A 23,451-nucleotide genomic window follows, 5' to 3' on the forward strand; every position below is an offset into this window, starting at 1 on the left:
TAGAAATCAAGTTTGATGCAAGTTATGATGGAAAAAAAAAGATAAAGGTCATATAAGGCTTTTCAGAGGAAGCAAGGGACCTTGAAGTTGAACTTAAGCAGAAAGATGGAATAAAAATGATGTTCTGCACAAAGCTAGACAAAAAGTTCCAAGAAACTGGGATGTCTTCAAAGGCTCAAATAGAGGCTACAATAGAGATCGTGGGCTTATGATCTGGAATAACACACAGCAGCAACTTTGTGGAAGAATGTGTGGAGATATGAGCCTGGAGACACTGGAAGAGAGCAGATTAAAAAGAACCTAGAAAGCAAGTGTAATGGTGTGGACCTCTCAGAAAAGCAGAAAGTTATGGGAGATTGTCAGCCAAACCAGAAAGTCTTTAGATTTGTCTGTTATACATAGAGTGCCTGGAATGGTTGACACCAGGGGCAGCAAACACTGTCATAATCCAAGGCAGAGGAGAAAACATTGAAAGTTTAATAAAACATAATTTCAATTTTAGAAGATTTATGGTCTGAAACTGACAACTGAAGATTGCTAATAATTTGAAGAAGTTTGTTGCCAGAATTCAAAGTTAATTTTCCATATTTTGTACCTGTGACCATGTGTGCCTGTGAGTTTTGCTGGACTAAGAAATGTCTGGAAGATTACTTAATCACACTTATGAATATATGTTGGTGGTTAGGCATGATGGTCCTTACCTCCTCTCTCCTCCAGTTCCCCTGCTTTACTTAATGGCCATCATAAAATGGTCTATCTTTGCTTCACCATACCCTCTACTATGATATTCCTGCCTTGGAATCAGGAAACCATGAACTGGAACTTCTGAAGCCATAAGCCATATAAACCATTTCTTCCTTTTAATTGTGGGTGCTAAATATTTGGTCCTAGCAACAAGAAAGCTGGCTAGTTCTTAACCTTTGAAAATTCAACTTTAATTTTCTCAAATAGAATAGCTAAAATAGCATCATTTTTTTCTTTTGTATAAGTATTATAAATAACTGTGTTTCCTGACATATTAAACCTAGTATCTGCTATCTAGTAGGTGTATAAGAAGCTTCTCATATGATTCTCTCAGTAGTCCTTCAAGGTAAATAAGTAGCTATGATCAGTATCTCAATTTTATAGGTAGGAAAATTGAGGCTCAAAAACTTGAGTACCTGAGAGTCAATTCGAAAAAATTCCAGATCAAGAATAAACTGCATAATCACTCATGTTTACCCCAAAATAAGACCTTATTGTAAAATAATCAGCCTTGAAAACTAGCAATTGAAACTGTCAGCCTCAGGTCAGCCTATTTTTGCCTTTCTGCCCTCACTCTTCTTTGGTTCCATGGCTATACTCTACAGCAGATAAGACAAGGATAGACTCATTATGTTGGCAAATTATGACGTCTACTTTTCAAGGATTATTATTTTGTTAGATTCAGGTAAATACAGTCTTAGCCATTTAGTCTACCTATCTCCAGTCTAGAAACCAAAGGCTCGATTCTTAGTGCCTACAGACAGAAATACGATTTTGTGAATAGCTTATCTTAAAACTTGCTTTCAAAATAATTTTTAAAGGAATGTTTTAATTCAGAGTCCACAAATAGAGCTAGAAGACACGAGGAAGACAAAGAAACCTGAAGTAGTTTAAAGAGGCAGAAAAATCTAAGATGGTTACATATTCTAAATATTCAGGTCACAGTGGCTCTGTGTGTGCTAAATCCATATCTGTACATGTTTATTCCTACTGACAAGTGAGGTTTCTGGTCATTGTCCCTGTCCCCAGCCCCTTTTCCCATTGGCTTCTACATATGCCAAGCTCTACGCATGCCAGAAGTCAATCCTCACAACTAGCGTGCAGTGAGCCGATGCTGGCTGATGACAAGCATTCCTTAGGAGTCTTGGCCCATCAGGCTTTATATTCTGGGACAATTCTCCTCCTACAGCATTAAGAAAGACAAAGATGATGAAATACATCTTTCTACCTCCTGTAAAGCCACATCCTGCCAAGATTCTCTTGGCTGTAGATACTAGCTCCTTCCCTCAGTCTTCTTCCTGGACCAGGTGGAGATGAAGTCAGTGTCCTGGCTCTTCCAACTACTCCTTAGCCATTCAGCTCAACCCACCACTCTCCCACACCATATGAGGATCATTGCTGGTCACTAGGACAAGGACAAAGAGGAAGAGGATTCACCAAACAGAGAAGAAAGTATAGTCAATGGGACCTGGCTCCATAGAGCAGACACTGCTATTGTTCATCCACCCACACTGTCTCCTTTACATGGAGGATAGATCATATGTCTTCATCTTTTGCCTCCCAGAAGTCTGTGGCTTGCTTTGGCCAAGAAAGCATGAGAGAAGCGATGTGTTCTACCCCTAGGAATGAGCTTCTACTGAATAAAGTGTGGCTGTGTTCTCTGTTTCTTCTGTCAATGATCCAAATAGAAGCTGCTCACCTAGCATTGTCACCTAGCCCAGAAGGTCCTCTGTACCCCACCACCTGGGTGCCAGGCTGGGTAGAAGTAAAACAGGACCACAATAAGCCAAATTGCCAAATAGAGAAATGAGCTTTATGGATGTTCACTGATATACAGGGATCCTCTGTTACCTAAGCCTAACCTTGACTGGCTCCCTTTTTGCATTGCTTCTCCATCCCTTAAAGTGGGACATACATTTCTTCTCTGAGTTCCCTTACTTTCAGGTAAATATATTTTCACTTTCAGGAAATATATTCAGGTAAATATATCCCCTAAATGTTCCTGTATCATCATTTGTTCCATAGTTTACTGGAACACACATTTATTGAAAATCAATCCACCAAAACCCAGACTCTATGTTTCTTCATTTGTACCTATTCAGTTCCCAGCATGTGGATCACGCTTAATAAATGCCCACCAACCAAAATGAACTTATTTTTTCTTGTAAAAAGGCTTTGTGTTATATTTTGAGTATGACACTGCATACTTGGACACAATAAAGCAGATATCAATGCTCCCATCATAAAACTCCCAGGAGAGCAAGGTTGGCCTTGAAGCACTCCCTTGCTTGCCCTCATCAAAAAAGCTGGGAAAAGTAACATAGAATGATCACATAATTTGTTCTGGACATAGAATATTATGTAGGCATCCTAGGAAAACTTTTTTCTTTTTTGATGGAAAGAATGAATATAAGTAATGCTTACTATACCTCTTCTCCTTGGTGAGATGCCCAAAACTGTGACTTCCAATGTGAAATGTTGTAGAAAAACATAAAGTACAGACATAAACCTTGACACTGTAGATTGGGGTTATGGGGTAGGTAAAAATGTTAGTCTCAGAGATTTTTTTCCTGCTAGTCAACAATTCTGTCACTGGCAACCAACCACATCCTAACTGATACCACGACACAAGCTCTTCATTTTTGGAGCATAAACTTTTGTCATCTTCCTTCATTGTCTGCTCCTTCAAGGCTCTATCAATCATTGCATTCCTCCAAAGCCTACTTTGTGTGTCAGAGCACAAAGTTTAGACCCATTCTGCCTGGATCAGTGAAACAATCTGCATTAATTTCTTATAAAGAACTTTTAAAATTATCCATATACTTTTTAAATCCTAGGGACAAATTCTGCTCATATTTTCGATTTTTCAGGTAGTCCACAATGACCATCCTCTCTTGATTGTAAACATTTTAAACTTTTCCCACCTGAACTTGTGAACACTTTTGGTAAATCCCAGGAGCTTGAGTGTGACCTGAAGCCAACCTTGGATACCAGATCAGACATAGCACCTGCAGACACCCAGTATGTACTCCACATTCCTGGCTATGTCCCAACCCAAGTGTAATCTGAGGACATTGGTTTAGTTGTACAGTACTGGCAGTTATAACCATCAAGAATGTCCTAAAGTCATCTGTTTTCAGGTTTTTCCCTTGGTATTGAACATACACTAACTGCACATCCACATTTGTTTGGCTTCTATGAAGATTGTTAATTTCAGGGTCCCCTAGTTCAACAAATTCTCTCCAGTCTACTTGCTGTGTCATTCATAAAACCATCACATATCTAGTTGTGTAAAAACAGTCTTAAAGAAATAGGACCTGGGCTTGAACTCCTCCCACAGTAGATCCTGAATAAAGAAAGGAGTGGCAAACCAAAAAGAGTATAAAAACAGCCTCCACACTCAATGGCTTGTTTCCATCTTTCTCTCCAAAGTCTCTTACAGTCATAGGTGAAATTTTTTTCAAAGGTGGCTACATCTAGAGTTTATGAAGCAGAAATTGATTCATGATGCAGTGCTAGGGTCAAGGGCACTGGGATTAAGGTTGTGAGTGATACCAACTCTAAGTAGTCTTTATAAGATATAAGGGATAAAAAGACTTGTGTTTGTCCCTGTTGTTTTCTACCTTCTGCCTGCCATGTACAGTTTCTTCTCTCTAATGCCTGATTAGCACACCACGCTGCCTTGGAGCCCTCCAGTTATGAACTGAAATCTCTACAAACTGTGAACTAAATAAACCTTTTCCCTTTAACTTTGGACATCAGGTATTTTGTCTCAGCAACAAGAGAAAAATAATGAAGAGATTGTACATGGAGATTATGGTATAACTTAGGGCTCAAATATTGGCTTCACCACTCTTACTGGCTGTGTGATCTCAGAAAGATTACACAATCCCATAATGCCTCAGCTTCTCATAAAAAAAAATAAGGATTACTGTAGAAGATCACCTGTATTGCTCTCCTTGAATGTAGAATAATTATTTCCACTTTGGCTAAATGTGGCCCTGTCTCCATGTACAGCTATGTACAAAGCTGGCTAAGCTATTTCCTTTTCCTTCAGTTGACTCTAAGCAATGTAAACAGGGCTAACACAGTATATTTGTAATTTCTGAAGCCAGCTGACAGTAGACTCTTTCCCCATCTTAGTGCCTCCCTTTGTGACTGAACACAGCAGGATGGCAGAGCCAATGCTCCAAGATTGTTACCTGGGTTCAAGCCTCAACATAAGAGGCTATAACTTCCCAGGGCACAAAAGTTTACACATCAGAAACTGAAGCCACATACTTTTAAATGTTAAATGCTACTTCAGTTGTGCTATGCAGATTGGTCTTTCTGCATATCCTTCTCTCAGCATAATTCAGAGGTGCTTTCTGGCATCCTAGCTAGCTGAGCTCACAGAACTCATGTGATTTCTGCCATTGTGACAGTAACTCATCCTTAGCCACTTCCTTCTTCATGAATTAAGAAATTCCAGGTCAGATCTTGGTTGTGGCCTTTGTTCTGTGTACGCTCATCTGGCCCTTAACTGTAAATATGTCTCAATGTCTTTATTCTTGCCATAAGTTGCCATGGAGATGGTAAATTAGAATTACCATCTCCAAGATTTACCATGATTCCAATAATGTTCCCATAGGATTACAAATACAAACTTCCTGGAATATGATGAGGATGGAAAAAGGGTTCCTATGTACTACAAGTACCTACTTCATAGAGTATAGCAAGGATTAGCTAAGCTGACACATAGAAGAAAATGCTTAGCACCATATGTAGCATATAACTCTTCAATAAAGATCAACTGATCAATAAATAATACAACTTCTATAGTATTAAGGTGTAGAAGTATAGATCCTTGGTGTCAAAGCCAGGATCTTCTATGAAACTTTTCAAAGAGAAAAATGTATGCAAATTAGTTGATAACTTAACGAGGAATCAGCGAACACAAAAGCATAATGTTAATAAAAATTGGATTGTTCAACACGCATGCTAAAACAGATTCAACAGGAAAGGACGCTGGAACATGATCAAGTAACTTGATATGGAGAAATAATTAGACACAGACTGGTAACAAAAATGACTAAAAGGAAATGAGGGTTAGTCTAACACTGTGTGAAGAGCACTTCCTCATTGCTGTTATCCTGGGATGAGCTCAGTTTAGAATTAGGAATTCAGTCCCCCTACGTAGAGAAACTGAACAGCTGCAGTTCATTTTCAATTTCTATCAAAGAAATTGGATGCAAGAAGCAGGAGCAAGAATGTAAGCATGTGACATTGAGGGAGGCCATGCTCTCCAGGGGGCCATGGAAATGAGGTAGATACAGAGGTATCCATGACTTCCAGACAGTAATGTGAATTAGGAAATACTCAATGGGGTGAGATAAATTGCACCAAATATGAATTTCCTCTTTCAACTTGGAACTGGTTAAGGTGCATCTTGGTTGTGTTGGCTGGATGCATATGTCTGAGCCTAGACAGGGACAGAGAGCCTGTCGTCTCCAGCTAACTCACACAGTGACTTTGAGTAATGCCTTCCCTTATCTGGGCTTCATTTCTCACCAACTCTAAAGTGGTTCAGTTGACCACTTATAAGCTCTTTCCAGCTTTATATGTGTATGACATATGGTCGTACAGAAAAAAAGTAACTATTATTGTGGTTTTAAAGACTCAATAAGTTTACAAATAGCAGTCATTGCACCTCAGGTAACCTCATTAATGGCACCCCTTTCTCCTCCCAAAGCCAAATTCAAAATCAAATCAAAATTAGAGTCATGCTTAAATTTAAAAATCAAAATTTTAGCTTTACTAGCTGAAAGTTTGGTTGTGGAATATGGTTTAGGTATATGAAGTTGTGAGATTTCCAGTATTGTACTTGAAACTAACATACAGAAATACTCACCCATGTGTTCTTCTGGCTCCACTAGGCAGATTCTTTTTTTTTTTTTTTTAACCCAATAGCAGAAAGCAGAGCTGAACACAGGCTGCTTCATGTAGATGGTGGAACTAGATAATCAGTGGTTCTCAAGCTCCAGTGGGCATCAGAAACGCCTGGTAGGCTTGTTAGTGCACAGATGCCTATTCTGCACTCTAGAGTTTATTGTTTAGTAGGCTGGGGTGGAGCTCAAGACTGTATTCCTAATATGTTCTCCAGTGTTGTTGACATTGTTGGTCCTGGATCCAAATGGAGAACCTCTGAGCTAAGCAAATTATTCAGAATTTCTTCCAGGCCCATTACTCTGATTAAGTTCTTCTTCCCTACTATATAGGAAAAGTTATGAGGAATAAAATCCAGTCTATAGGAACTCCAGTTGATGCCCCTCTATGTAGGGTAAGGGATAAGTACCTTTCACACACACACACACACACACACACACACACACACACACACACAACCAATTCATGCCTTACATCTTTTGTAGAACTGTCATGAACTACTTATTGATTTATAGATAAAAAATTATTTTAAAATACTACTATAATTGTACTTGATTATCTCAAATGAATCGACAGTTCATTAAAATATTCATGACTCCTAGGAATAGTTACACTACCATCTTAACTGAAAGTAAAGTTAGATTAATTTCAAAGTGCTAGACTACAATAAAGTGCTGGAAGACCCAGAGAAGAATTCTTAATTTTAAAATTACGGTAATTTTGAATTAGATATTATCGTGAACCTTATACATATGATGCTGATTCTAAAAATTTGTGATTATTAAAAACTCACTGAGACCCTTAATAACTTCTTGTATCCTACATACTTGCAAAAGCCGTGTTAGATATTACAGATTAAGATTATGATCCATCCTGGCCTTTTTTAAAGTTGGGTGGCTTTAGGCATATCATATTCCCTCTTGGATCCTTTCTTTATCTCTCAAAAACTGAGAGATATCTTCAGATATCTTCAGAGATATCTTCAGACACTTGAAAAGTCTGTGGTATCTTATCTTTCTATGGACAGTCTTGAGCAATTTCTATTTCTTCATGCTCTTGGTTTGTTTAACGCCTATTGATGAAGAGCTCTTAAAATTAAGCAACTTGTCTCATCAAATAAAATGTGAACAAAATCATGGATGCTTAGAAAGGTGGAATGTTAAAATGGTGGCTGTCAACTTCACCTTCTTTTTAGTCTAAATTGATTTGATGAAAGAAGAAAAGAGTCCCTCTAACCCCCAGGTCTAATGAAGAGTTCTTTGTGCTAATCAGTCAGGTGGAAGGAGTTTAAATTTTCCTCTGGCTTTAGAATTTCTCTCAAAGTTGAATAAACTAAATCAAGTCAATGCATATCATCATCGAACACTCAGAAGGAATAATTTCCATCACCCAGTTACTTGGAAAGTGCAGCTTCTCTGTCATCTTATGGTATTGTCTACTAGGAGGATTGTAAAGGAGTAATATGAAAATAATAAATGGGACTGGAATAGACACACAGTGCATCCAAGGTCACTTTAAAAACTTTTGATTAACTAACAGTGGGGAATTGGCTGAGACTCAGCATTCCATGCTCCAGACAGGAGCCAAGTGTAGAGTCAAGGCAGAGCATGGAGATTCAAAAGCAGTTAAAGTCAAAGTCCAGACCTAAGTGAGAGGATGGTGGTAGGAAGGGATGGACATATCCTACAAAAATATGAAAACATAAGAGACAGAGAAGGAATAGCCAGAGAGATCCAAGTAGAAGAATGATGCAAATGGATGTCAAGGATCCTGAGTTTCAGCAACAACCAATTAATATTATTCATTTCAGTGAGGAGTTCCAGCCATTTGGTTTAGCAATAGAATCCTGGTTTCACCTCAATGGGAACTAACTTGTGGAAGGAGGGCGGGCAGGGTGAAGGATGCTGACTAAAACGGACTGATACGTGACTATGAGATGAGCAGAGGAGTTAATACATGTAACACAGACTGAAAGACTGTGAATGTGATCAGAACCAGGCATAAAGAAGAAAAAGAAAAGAAAGTGAAGGAATGGTTACCCCAGGGTCAGAAGAAAATGTCATGCAGGACACGGCAGATGATGAAGATTCTAAGGTTTCTACAGGGCTCTTTTAGTTAAATTAAATTATGTATCATTCAAGGACATGTATCCATGAATTACATTACAAGCCTGAAGAAATAACAAAGTAAAAGTTATCTTCTCCCTCTGGACAGATGCTTTGCATCTTTGGCACATATTCTATTCAGTCTAAATATTTATGGAGACAGCTTTACATGGAGTTGCACCCTCTCATTGAAAGGATGTTAGCAACATGACAAGGAAGCAAAGAAAAATGGTAATGATGTTGCATATAAGATGCATGGTAGGGAGGTTGAAAATACTGGCCCAAGGGTTCTGGACACTGCATTTTCCAGAGAAATGCGTATAGAATCCAGCTGAAGAGCAGGAAGGTATTCGTCACAATCCTTAGTAACATCTCAATATGCACAATTAGAATGATTAATTTGTTTCTAGCTTCACTTTCCTCTTTGCAGGGATGTCATAGTGTAGTCAGTAATGCTGAGCAGGAAGGAAGTGATGGGAAAGGTCTTATCCATTTGACTGTCATCTTCTACCTGGGGACATGTCCAGTATGTGATGTGGCTCTCTCTACATTACAGAGTTCTTCTTTCTCACTTCCTTTAGTTCTCTGATCAAAAGACATTCCCTGAAAGAGGACTTCGCTAGTCACTGGTCACTATTTAGAAAATAAATCATCAAGACTGGATTATGCTCTTGAGCTTTACTTTGTCATAGCCTCCACCACTGCTGCTTCTTTGAAATGGATTTGTTTAATTGTATATGCTACATCTCTCCTACTACACTGAGAACTGTTTTTATTTTCCTAATGTGACATTCCTTAATGTCTGGAAGAGTATCTGGCAGTGATGTGTTAAATATTAAATATTTGCTGCATATGTGAATTCATTAATCAAGTTAATTAATCCTCTGGAAGCCCCCTCTAAATTCTTTGGCTGGGTAGGCTCCCTTATCTCTACATTCTGTACTTATATACTACACATGATTTTATAATAACTTAAAACAAGCTATTCTCCTGTGTAACTCTCTAACTTGTCTGTAAACTACCAAAGCTCATAAAATGTGACTGCTTTATCCTTCTTTGGTGTCTCTCCAATGATTGTTGTTTACTGAACTGAAAGGGACAGGCTTTATAGGCCAAATGTGAGAAAAAGAGTAGATTCGTAGAATTTAAAGTGACTCATTTAGAAGATAGTGAAGTAGTGCTACCATACACTACATTATATCAATTAACCAGTAAAATATGCTTAGTACCCACTCATAGTAATGCATCTGGTTAAAGGGAGCATTCTGAACTGAGGCCCAGCCAATCTCCGTCCTGCACTTGGTCTTTGTAGAAGTCTGAGCAGGGCCCTCCCTTTCTCTTGGTCCATCCCATTGGAGAAAGCCAGACCATTGTGTGAATAAAGACGCTTCCAACGTGACATCCCAAGGTTCTCCACACATCTAGCTTAGTGAATGATACAAGAGATATAGAATATTTCTTAGTGTATTCTGCAGCTAGTCTTTTAACTCAGAGGGCCAGAAGATTCTTTTGTAAACACCATTCTAGCAGTTTGGCTATCTCAAGAGCTGCTCTAGTTCCCACTGACCCCCACATAAAAGGAGACAGTCTCTCTCTCCAGGCTCAAGTTTTCCATACACTGCTTTGGTAGCTCTGAGAAAACTGTATTTGTGTTACCCGGGAAATCTCTTGAGTGATTTCTTTTGCTAGAATCCCATGGTAAATATTCTTACAGATGACTTACCGCCTGTCACAACTTTCTGATTTTCCCTTTCCAGAAAGAATTCCTGCAAAATGAGGTCAGTCACTTACTAACCATGATCCATTTTTTTCATCCCGTTTGGTCTTTCTTTTCAGAGGCTGAGCAACTGTCTCTTGCTACATCAGTGGGTCATGTCCAACAGCTGTGAAAGCAAAATATTCCAGCAGTCCACAAGAGAGTCCAGAGGATCCAAGAGACAAAGCACAGACTCCAAATCTAATCAGGGTCCAAGGAGTAAATTCCAAGTTACTAAATCCAGTAACCATGGAGTGGAGTTAAAGAGACATTCTCAGATATGTTTCTAAAAGTTTTGGAAATGAACCAGTATGCCAAGATACCTTCCCTCTCTTAAACTTGCTTCACTTATCAATGACCCCATGAGACCAGGAGGGTGTTTCATCTCACAAAGTGCAGGAGATAATTGAAATAATTGAGCAAAGTGTCCCCTGGATTACAGCTGATACCCCCTGGGCAGTGGTGGCAACGACTCCCCTGACCCAGCTGTGTAGGAGTACAAGCCAGGAGTCTTCGTGTAAGCATTTTTCACTATCCTCGGGATGTCTGTAGATGTCTCGTGTGATCTCAGAATGGGCACCCAGGCATATGCTCACTGTCACAGTCTCACATTGCTAAGTTATGCATACATTTGCTAAATTTGTTATCTCTCTCACCTAGCTGAACCTTGAGGCATGACAGTTGTAGAAATAAGGACTTATACACTGAAGTAAAAGACTTTCAGATAACCCCTTAATTAGAAAATTGCTCCTATTTCTACCTCCAAGTAGATAATGATCTCCCCATCATACTTTGATAAAGCAACATTTGTAACATTTCAGAAACAGCATCAAAGAAACATCATTTCATTCAACCTATTGGTTTTCTATTCAGTTATTCGACAAATCGAGGCAGAGTCCCTGAGAGAATCACAGGCCCTCAAGCTCTACTACCAAGTTTGAACCTCGGCCTTTTCAGCAAGGCACCTACCACCTCAGATGCTCATTTTCCTACATCACAAAATGTCAATAACAAAAAACTAACCTAATTATTATGGTTATGGGAAGTATTAAGAGCCAATAGTTGTGATATAGAGAGCCTGATATGGAGTAAGATCTCATTACCATGTGAGTTATTGTTTAGGATATTAGCAGTAGCATAAAAGTAATGTACCATAGTAATGATGATGCCAATAGTATAACACTACCACTCTGAATAGTATGATAGCTGTATTATGATAGCACTAACAGCATAACTATTCAATAGTAATAGTGGTAATTGCAACAATCATAGTACATTAATGGCAATAGTGTTAGAGTAAAAGGCAATCGCTGTGAAAATAATGCAGTAGTAGTGAAGCTAAGATAGTAACAGTAGCATGTTAGTACTGCAGAGGATAGTAGTGTGTTAGTATATGATACAAGTAATAGTGTTGAAATATGGCAAGATGGTAGTAACAGTAGTTAATATTTTCCAAGCATTGGGGGGGAAAAGACCTTTTCTTGATGTCAGGGAGCTGCTAGTCTCCCCCAAGAGTCCATGATTTTCTACAGTGGAAGTAAGATTTGAAAATAAATTTGTGCATTTTCCACACTTTCTTGATCAGAAGCCTAACATCTTTTTAAAAGGGTTATTTTTCTCCTGTGCTACTATTTCATCACAGCCAGCAGTTCACAACCCATGGGAGCATGGAATGTGAGGATCTTAGAACTGGGAGCTGGAAGGACTGAGCTCAGCGCACTACCTTTCAGCCAGTTCTCAAGCAAAATCACAGCCCCAAATATCAGGCTCCAGAACCCTGGTGGAGCTCTGTGGATGAGACAGGGCTCCCCCAGGAAGCTGGCCAATAAAAGTAACAAATACTTAAAGGATAGAATCATACCAAGCAAAAACCCAAACCTCAAGTGACCTTCGGGGTCACAGTCTATCGACCAGACTGTCAAAGGCCCAACAATTAGTCATGATGCAGCTCTCTCTGTACCAATGACAGTTCATGGTTCACTGAGACCACGGTCCTGACCGCCACACATGATGGGAGAAGTGGTCAGGGGCACAAAAAAAGCAGCACTGTATTCACATATGTACAAATTCAAACACTGGTTCTACTTATGCATGGTTTCAAGCTAAGGTTCAAAATGTTTGCCTTGAATTTTGAGAATAAAACAAAATGAAATTATGGGACTAAGTGAAATTATATGTTATAGGACTAAGTGAAATTGTATGTGTAAACAATTATTTGCATATAATATCATCTTGTTAAATAGCAGTGCTTGTCTCTACCCTTGCTCATTGTCAACATACGAAGTATGTTAAAATTTCCTTATTACTCAGTTCCAATGCCTCAAAATTTGTGCAAATCCATGTAAAAGTAGCAGTACTGTTTGCTCCCAAATGAGTAAAGATTTATTGTACACTTAACACGTAGAGTACTGCTCACCTTGGTGAGGGCAGCGATAATATCTGCTCTTGTACCACACAGACGATGTCTTCACTGAATGATTGCAAAATCCTTGATATTTCAACAATTAATAACCTAGTAATTTAGGAGATAAGTTTGGGATCAGTCAGGCCTAAGAGCAAATATCAGTCTTGCCAATCACTAGTTGTGGAGTTCTGGTAGCATAATTTAATCTCTCAGACCCAGTTTACTTAGCCATAAGGAGTATCTTCATAAATGAAGATACTATTAACATAGCTAACAGAGATACATAGTCAAAATGTCCCGGTTAACTCAATAGATATTCTAAAACATTGCCAATGTACCAGGAAGCATTCAAGGGGCTGATCAGTCATCATACACTAAACAATGTCCCTGACCTTATGGATCCTCTTTCCAATAAGGGAAAAAGTTGATATGCAGACAAGCAAATAGAAATCTCACAAGTGCAATGAGTACTATGAGGAGAATCAATGGAGAGTATTTGCGCACACAGTGACAGGAGTGATGATACTAGAAATAATCACCAATTATTCTCCCCATGTGCTCACAGTTCCCCACTTTTTGAAACTCAGCTTTCCTGCACTCTTGAAAACAGTCCTTGAGGAAAGATGAATAAAGATTTTACACTATTGAATGCAATCATCTGACAGCCTTTCAATAAAGTTCTGGACACCAATAGAGGAGTATATGCCCATCACCAGAATGGATGGAGGTGAGTGTCACTTTGGAGACATTTGGAGACACACAGTTATGCTCCATCTCCAGCCTCGTCAAAGTGGACACTGCAAAGCCAGTTCTTGGGGGAAAGGAGTTCCCCTAAAAGGAGGCAGTCCTCAACAATGCCATCTTTGTTGTAGCAGAACATCAGTGCCTTGTTCTGAGTTAGGCCCAAGCTGAGGGGAGAGAGGAATGGCCAGCTGTGAAAAGATCAATTTGTTTCCAACCCACTCATTCTTATGGTCAGAGAGGCTGGTCCCCCACCCTGGCTGGGCCTGTCAGGGACAACTGCCAAGTAGGGCACAGACTGAAGAAATACCCGCTGTTCACACTGAAGCAGGAGCTTTCAGTCTTCTGAATATGCAGCATTAGCCATCTGAAGCTCTAATGCTTTGGCAAGACATAGGTTGGGAGAGCTGAGAGAGTTGCCTTAAGTACAATTCCAATTCAAAACTGTAACTATACAATCCTTCTATTTATTCATGCTTGAAAATACCTAGTGTTAGCCAGATGAGAGAAAACAGGCATTCCCATATATCACAGTTGGGAGTGTAAATTGGTATGACCTCTCCAGAGACCCACTTGGCAGTATCTATGGAAATCAAAAATGCATAGATCTTTTGTTGCTACCAATTCATTTCTAAGAATTTGTCCTTCAGATAAATTCTCAGAAGGGCATCAAAATCAATACCCAAGGAGAATGTCTATTGTGGCATTGTTTATAGTAGCAGAGGTCTAAAATCAGCCAAACATTATGTTATAGCTTAAAATAATAAAGGACATGTGGATGTCGGTAGAAAGATGACTAAAAGAAAAAGAAGAAATATAGTTTACAATATTTGTGTGCATGGTAAAATTGACTTTATTGTATATAAAACTAATCCCTCCATCAATATATACATTCAGTGTAACTCTGCTTATCCCCCTGACTCTTTCCACCCTAATCCCAAGATTTAGTAATACTCACATGGCAAAAGGATCATGTAGTGCCCTGTGGACTCACAAGATAGACATGCAAGTAGAAAACTCTCAAACATCTGTATTCTAGGGCCAACATGGGGTGAAAGCAATAATTATACGTGCAGTAAGTTGCTTATATGCTTTATGGCTTTTCCTGATCTCTATTTGAATGGGCAACTAAGACCATAATCTTAGTATTTTCTGTTTTTCAGGCTTTTCATAATGGATGACCCATTTCCCCCTTTCACCAAACAGTACGCAGAACAAATGTGAAGGAAACTGAAAGTTCCCCAAAAGAAAGACTAGTTCATATTTATATAAAAAGAATTTGCTCCTTTCCAGAAGAAAAATCTCCTAAGAATTTCCATTTACAAATGTTACCAGCAATTTCTCAATGAGTAACAAATGTTGATGAAAAAATAAATAATTCTATTCATCCTTCCACTTATTAGCTGTAGAATTTTGATCAAACTTCCTGATTTCACTGGGCCTGGTTTCCCTGTGTCTCATGCGATATGGACTCTAGTCCTTGGTTGGGCCAGCTCAGGGGTGACAAATGCAGAGCACAGGGTTCCTGTGTTCCTGCTTCTCCAGATAAACATAGCTAATGAATTGTAACATTTCCTACCAATCTCAGTTCAGTCCTCTGAATCTTTCTTGACACAGAACTCTAAGCAGTCACCAACAATTCAAGCTGGCCTAAAAGACAACACGTAAGTGCTTTCTCCAGGAAAGGATTTACCTAAAGTTCAGTTTTTAATTTAGTATTTTATATCCATAATTCAAAAATTCATTTGACCCTGGTAAGGTGGTACACAACTGTAACTCGGCACTCTGGGAGAATTGAGATTTGAGCCCAAAGTCAGCAAATTATCAAGACCTTGTTGCAAAATAAGGTAAGGGGGATGGAACTCTCCAGTGTAAAGGCTCTGTGTTCAGTTCTCAGCACCACTTACTTGTTGGCACACACACACACACACCCACACATACGCACGGACATACACACACTTGTGTGCCAGCCCACTCAGGAGGTCAATCTAAATAATCTGGGTAGGTAAAACAGAAGTTAGGTTTCCCTACTCTCAGGTTTTCGCAACTGATCTTTTAAAGTCCCTGTGAAGTTGCCTTCTGGCTGCTTTGCATTACTATCTCGGTCTTATCTGTACCACCCTGCTGTTTCTCTGGATGGTACAGATTAACTAATCATAGGAAAGACATCTCGGCTGCTCACTTTCTAACAGTGGTACACATACCTTCAGAGACAGACTTTCCAAGAAATGCAGCCTTAAAGGAATTTTCAGATCTTCTGAAATCTAAGTTTAAATTACTTTTCATAATTGTTTTTCTCTCTCTCCAAAGCAAAACATATTTTGAGCTGCTCTGATATCAGGAGAGACTTAAACATCAAACAAATGTGTAATTCTAAAGTTCCCTTATAAATATTGAAAGAGTATCTAATGACCTAGTAACAAATATTTCACAAGCAGTGTGACATTTAACACTCGCTACCACAAAACTGAAGGGAAACCTAACTAAAATATCAGTGGTTAAATTATTTAAAATGCTTTCTGAATCCAGGCATGGCAGAGCATGCCTGTAATCCTAGCACCGAGGAAGCTGAGACAGGAGAATTACCCTGAGTTTGAGGCTGTTATCAGTTACATAGTGAGTTCAAGACTAGCCTGAACTACATAGTGAGACCTGTCTCGAAAACAATGCCTTTTGAAATATATAATACATTATTGTAGACTACAATTACCCTACTGTGCTACAGAACACTAGAACTAATTCCTTCATCTAACTGCATTTTGATGTGCCTATTGAGAGTTCAAAGTTTTCCAATCCCATTTAATCATTTACCCATTTATCATTTAATCATTACCCATTGTACACCTGTGTCAGATTATTGTACTATGCTCCACAAATATGTACAAATGTGTTAAATAAAATGTTTAATATTAAAACTAATGTAAAAAATCTTCTTCTTAAAAATCAACTGGCAGAACACAAGAGTCTATTTAAATACAAAAAAAATCCAAAAAGTATTTTTTGTTCATTGATCCCTTCTAAATTTTGACGTGTATTCTGTGTAGGGGGTTGAACAGCATTATAACAGAATTCTTTTCATTTCTATTTACTTCTGTAAATAGTTTTCTCAGCATTTGTAGTCAATAAAACTATGAATAGAATTTATATAAAATCAGATCATACTAGCAATAATGAATATTCAACAGGTATCTAATCTAAAACTTTTAACTCATTCAGAAAAACATTTCCAATAAAATTTCATGTTTCATATCATGTTTTAAAGGATGTATGGTAGATTGATGAACTGAATGCAAATAATAATTGTCATGATAGTTTAATCCAAAAAATGTATCTGTTAGAATAAAATACTTATGGAACATTAAGTAGATTTTAATACCAATTTATAAACATTTTTAGAGAAATATGACAAAATTTTCAATAAAAGAACTTCAACTGTTAAAACATACAGTATTAGCTTATATTTCTGCGGAGAAATAAAACAGAAATACACGTTTAATAGAAACAAAGGAACTAAATTTTCAGTTGTTAAGGATATTCATTCTCATATTTCCTAGTGGAAAAATAGTATATCAGTATGGAATTCAATTCTGTTAAATTTCTTTAAAACAGTAATGAAACAGTTTAGTTTTTAAGCATATTTAGCAAAATGATTTAGATTGAATTTTTTGCCACTATTTAAACTTATAATAAAACATTTGTCATCTTAAAAATTCAAAGCTTTTCACGATTATCTAAAGGGAGCAAAGGAAGAAAAACTGAGGATCCTATGTTTTACAATATTGAGTTCTCTTCAAGTATTGTAACAGAGGAGATCAAATGGTAAATGCTTAATGGAATCTGATTTGTTGATGGACTAATCTTTTCAAGAAGGTGAAGGTGAACACAAAAATTTATAAGAATAAATGCTACCAGTCAAATCTGTGAAGGGCTGAGGTTGGAGTAAATCTAACCTTCCTTCTTCATTCCAGCATCAGTCTCATCCTGGGTCCCACTCCCTGACCCACACTTTCCTATATAACTGATTCCCTAACTTGCCTTAAGAAATTGAAAGAATTTTAAGCCCAGGGTCTTTGCTGACTTTAACTGCAGAATATGATGTTGATATCTAAGAGTCAAGCCTTGCCTGAAACTCACACGCAAAGCAATAAGTATTTGTATCTTTTCTTGGAATTTTATTTCCTTCTTTGATCTTATTTCCAGAGGCCATTCTGAACAGACTACTGAGCAAGGACGAAGGCAAGAAGGGGAGAGAAGGAACAAAGTCGAGTCATCTACACACTGTTGTTTAAGTTTTAAATTGGACTACTTTCCATCGATTCATTTAGTAATCCTTTGCCAAGTTCTAGGTTAGGATCACAGACTACAAAGGTCAGGAGGATGTAGATTCTGTCACTAAAGATCTGTTCCAAATTTAGAGAGGAAAAAATAAACTCAGAAACAAATAACTATGACATTCTGTGGTAAGTGATGTATTAATAAAACCATCAAGGTGCTAGAGGAGTCATCAATTCTACAAAAGGTGATGATATTTGAGCAGGAAGAAAGAAGTTAGGACAGCCCTAGTGAAACATCTGCACACACTCTGAAATGGCAGAAAATATAATCATGATATTTTGGTGAATAGAAATTATATTGTGGTTTATGAAGATGATGAATTCAGCATTTGGTAGGTTTAGGCAGGAGATTAAAACTAAAGAAAAATGGACATGAGTTGCAAGGGCTTTGAAAACTCTTTCAGTCTGTTCAGGCTGCCATGCTGAAAGGCCAGAAAGACAAGTGTGTGGCAATAGAAATTGATTCCTGAGAGTTCCAAAAACTGGACAGTGGTGATCAAGGCATCCGCAAATAGAGTGTCTTATGAGAGCCCATTTCCTTGTCCTTGATGATATCTTCTAGCTCTGTCTTCACGTGGCACAAGACAACTCTCTGGAACCTCTTCTTCAAGGGCAGTTGTCACATCTATGAAGGCTTTGCTCCCATGACTCAATCACCTCCCAAAGGCCTCATCTCCAAACACCACGATATGGGTCATTAGTTTTCAACCTATGAATCTGCAGAGGACACAAGCACGAAAACTATAACAAAAGCTTGTACAGGCACTTGGGATTTGAATTTGTTCTTCTGAGTAACAGGAATTAAGATGAGAAGGACTTGAAGATAATTCTAGTTGACTATGAGATGGAAGACAAGGCAAAAATGCCTATCCCAGTACTGGAAATAAAGCAATTCTCCAAAAAGCCTTAACTGACCTCCTGACTCCCTTTTTATCTCAAAGAAAGCAAGATTTTAAATTCAAAAATTGTAATGCACCCAACAAATAATGAATAAAGAAAAAAGAAATGAATACAAATAAAGCAATAATGATTTGTTTCATCAATGGTTTATCAGATGTCTGCCTCTTTCCACATAGTTGTACACAGTTTTGAATAACAAATTCAAACTAGTACCAACTATGACCCTCACTTTATTGATGTAGGCAATGAATGGACTGAATAACTTATCCAAGTTCACATAATTAACAAGCATTATGTTATTTACAAATCCAGGCAAAATGACATATTTAATTACAATATTATCTGCTTATAGAGTTTCTGATTACTATGTTACTGCTATGGACAGTGAAAATAAAAACACACAGAGATAACTGGTAGAGATCTTTAAGAATAAACTTTGTCTTCTCATGTCTCCATCCCAGGTGAAAGAGTACTGTATGTACACAGGATCACACGCTGAGATGAACAAAGTATCAGCACAGTTTCCTACTCAGATCAATCCCTTAAAAGAGTCCTGTGGTCACTATTGTTCCCATTCTGGGCCAAGACCAAACCCAGTGTTCATTCCTCAAGATTTCTTTTGAACCTAAAAACCAAACTCAGTGAATGTCATCATAAGCTATAAGGCCTCATATTCAAGGTATGTTTCTCTCTACTCTATTATCAACCTCCATAAATCATCAAATCCCAGTAAGTTTATCTTTAGTATCAATAGGACCTACTCACATCTCTCCATTCCCAGTTTCTGCTCTGGTCCAAGCCACTCTCCTCTCTGGTATAAATGACCACAGCAACTCTCACTGGTATCTCTAGCTGCAGTCGGTCTTCTTATCTCTGTTTCACATTGCAACTAGGATAATGTTTCTAAAGAATTCATCTCTTCTAGACCCCTTTATTGCTGCCTTGGAATGGTCTCCTATCACTTTCCTAGAGAAGGATTTCAGAATGCTTCACCCAGATCTCAAACCCTGCCAGTCTAGTCTGCCTCACTAGTGCAAGCCCCAGAACTGGTGCCCTCCTCAGCCTTCAAGCCAAGAACTTTTCTAGAACACAGCAAGCTGTATCTCAGATCCATGTTTTGGTAGAGGTGGATTCCTCTACCTCATCCCATCTCTGCTTTATTCCCTTCATATCTCTAACTCTAAATTATCTTCAAGATTCTGCTCAGGTAATCCTCTCTAGCAAACCTTTCACCACCTTGAACCACCAGTAATTTCTAGGTGCTCTACCTTCCCTACCAATGCATATAACCCATTAGATTTTAGTGATTATTGTCTGATTCCTTTTCTGAGCTGGGAGCTTCTGAAGAGCAAGCCCACTGGTTCTTATAAATCCTCCATTTCCCAACACCCAGGCTCAAGACACAGCAAGTGATAGGTGGATATGAATTAAATAAATGAATTCATATTTTCATTATTATTGTCACCTAATGAATGCTATATAAAAGTTCTCCAAACACAAGTTATGTGATTCCAGAAGAGTGCTTGTAAAAGGTAAGAGAAACTGAGCATTGTTTTTAACTCACTCAGGCCAACCAGCCTTTCTCTCCTAGGAAAGACAAAAATGACTCCAACTTCTCCATGGGATCAAGATCCTTTGAGTGAGAAAACCAAATCCTCTAGCTCACCACAGTTAACAAGTATTCCCTCTGCGGTTTTAAAGGGTTGAGCCAGTCTTCTGATCACAAATGAGAACTGATGAATTTCTCACACCTGCTTGTCCAAAACAGAAAATAATCCATTCCAAATTGTACAAAAGGAAAGTTTTTATAATATTTCTTTTGGAGGGAAAGTTTTCCAAAAGAACAGTCCTGAAAATACTGCATAGAAACCATTTCTTACTCTTCCTGCCTTCCCCTCAGCATACACACAAACTAAGAAGCAGGTGTTTGAAAAGATTCTGAAATCAGGGATTTACCAAGGAAGGCCTGTGTTTCATAAGTTCTTTCACCAAGAGAGAGATGTTGGATTTGCTAAATATCTAGAGAGAAAAGGAAAAATGGCATAACGTGGAATGTTCAGATGCCCAGGCCCTACTCACCCTGTGATACACAGGTGTTGGGGAACAAAAGTCTCATAAATCTGACCTTGAAAGCTATCATGATGTCACTGAATATTCTGTTGTGATGAAGCCCAAAAGGTTCTTGTCATGTCCCTGTGGTAAGTGCCTGTGACTCCTTAGAATCATCACTGTTGAGATTTCCCAGTACATTTTTTTAATAAAAATGAGATTTGGATAGATATAATTTTACTTGAACTGGGAAAAGAAGGATTCTGAAAAATTTGGATAAAACTTATTCTTTTGCTATCATATCCAGGGAATAGTTACGCCATGCTTGTAGAACAAACAAGGTAGATAAATGTCCCTCCAGGAGCTTAAATCATTGACTTATAACACTGTCTATAGTCGTTTCAGGGGATTCCATGAAATGCAAATTATAAAATAATTATCTCAGTACCTGACACATAAAACCATATAATAAATGTTACTCTCCTTGTTTTATGACCTTATGGGAGAGCACATATGGAAGCAATTACACTGAATCCAGACAAGTAGGGTAATTGAGAAATAGAGATACAAATAAAGTATGGAGAGCCATTCAAAAGTGAATGTTGAGAAATGATTAATCAAGCAGATGAGATTTAACTTGAGTATTAGAAGGTACTGCAGAATGGCATTTTAGGTAGGATGTGAAGCCCGAGTTCTCAGAAGTATGTGTAACTAATGTGCATCATTTGAGTGTGGAAAGAAACACTTCCCGGCTCAGCTAATTATACACTGTGTCATTTGTTAACATTATCAAATCTTTTCCATGTGATGCTTCTTCCTGTCCAAGCAGATTCACAGGCACAACTGAAATAGTGGTCCCTGGCATATCTTCATCCTTTGTCTTTTCCACCAACAGTAATGGCAAGAGAATGCTTAGCCTCCACACAATGATTATACAATGACCACCTTGTCTAGAAAATGAAAACAACTATCCACTCCCTCCTCGATGTGGAAGAAGAAAATACACATTTGATGGAAGAGCCACCTTTGGCAAAAAAAAAAGTAGTAGTATCTAGTTAATCAGTGCCTACTTTTGGTACACATCTTAGCTATCGAAGACTAGAACAAATGGTAGAAATTGTTTGTGGACCACAGCCTCAAGGAATGTATACCCAGTAGAATTCTTTCACCCAGAATTTACTGGTAGTGCCCAAAGTACTGTGAAAGACAGAAACTTCTCAATAAGGCCAGCAGCGGGCTTCTCCATTGTATTCTGTGAAACTCTATTCCCAAATGGACATTGCCATTTGGAAGATGGTCAGAGAAGCTGAATAAATGCATGCTTCTTACTACATAGTGTTTGTCATAATGTACTCCAGATGTACATCTCCTCTACCGATCCTCTCTCCATCTCTCCTAACTACCTACCACTCTTAAATTCTCTTTCATGCCTGCCAGCTTTTGTGCATTTTGTATTTTCCACCAGAATAGCCTTCTCAAACTGTTCTGCTTTACACATATTTCAAAATCCATTTCAAAGATAAATCAGCTAATCCTCCCCACAGGCTAGGTTCAAGACATACCATTAGATTTTAATTGTCCTGTTCCCTGTCTCTTTTTTGTACTTTACTGTAAACAGATACTGAAGGTTTAATTTTCCAGTGCCTAACAATGAATCTAGCATGCATGAAACACCTGGAACTTGTGACTGGACGTGACAGCAGCAGGTGTGCTTTGAAGGAGACATGGAAGTTATGCCCAGGTGACAGATGGGAGGCTCTGGAAACTGAATTCAAAACTAGATTTGTTTCATCTGTTTGCTAAAGATTAACTCCAAGAGGAGTCAAAGATATTCCATCACTAGTGATTGGGAAGTCTTGGATTAGCCATGCTTTCTGCAGAAAATTAGTTCTCTCTTTATTAAAAACTGACTATATCACCTAATAAGAGGCATCTAACTTATTAGTGATTATCTAATCCTTGAAAGAAGTGAAATCTGGGTTGAAATCCTGGCTTTTTGACTTGGTAACTATTACCCTTGGTCAGACAGCAAAGCTTAGTCACTTAGTTTTTAAGTGAAGATATTCATCTACACATCACTGCTTTAGAATTACATCAGACGATACTTGTCAGACACACAACACAGCACTGGGGCTAACAGAGCTGTTCAATAATTAGGAGCTATTATTAATATTCACAAATGTCTTACTTTTCTCTCTCATTATTGAGGCAGAATACTTGATGCTCACAGTTAGGGAAACAAAGGTTTATTCCTTGCATATTGGAGATCAGTCCATACTCAGTTGGCTCCAAAGCAAAATGACAGGCTGAGGGGCAGCAGTTCATGGCCACCCCTGCAGCAAAGTGTGAACCAGGCAAAAGAGTGAGAAGACACATCTTCTTCCCACCAGTACACTGCATGCTAGTTCCACACCTAGGCATGTATAACACTCATACCCCCAATTTGAGTGCTAGACAACAAACCAAGTACAAATGCTAGATTTGGCTGCATCC

The 23,451-nt window shown here is 38.3% G+C and overlaps 1 long non-coding RNA gene across 1 annotated transcript in view; it reads right to left on the bottom strand.

Moving 5' to 3' along the window:
• The window catches only part of LOC134473643 (uncharacterized), a 47,128-nt gene extending 36,427 nt beyond the window's left edge, over positions 1-10,701 (bottom strand). Inside the window, exon 1 of the long non-coding RNA XR_010043995.1 lies at positions 10,570-10,701. This is a non-coding gene — a long non-coding RNA (uncharacterized LOC134473643). The remainder of the gene's footprint in view (positions 1-10,569) is intronic.
• Positions 10,702-23,451: the final 12,750 nt, after the last annotated feature.

Source organism: Cavia porcellus, unplaced genomic scaffold (genome assembly GCF_034190915.1).
Source record: "Cavia porcellus strain 051 isolate PalLab524CR breed Dunkin Hartley unplaced genomic scaffold, mCavPor4.1 scaffold_1, whole genome shotgun sequence".
In the NCBI taxonomy this organism is placed as follows: domain Eukaryota; kingdom Metazoa; phylum Chordata; class Mammalia; order Rodentia; family Caviidae; genus Cavia; species Cavia porcellus.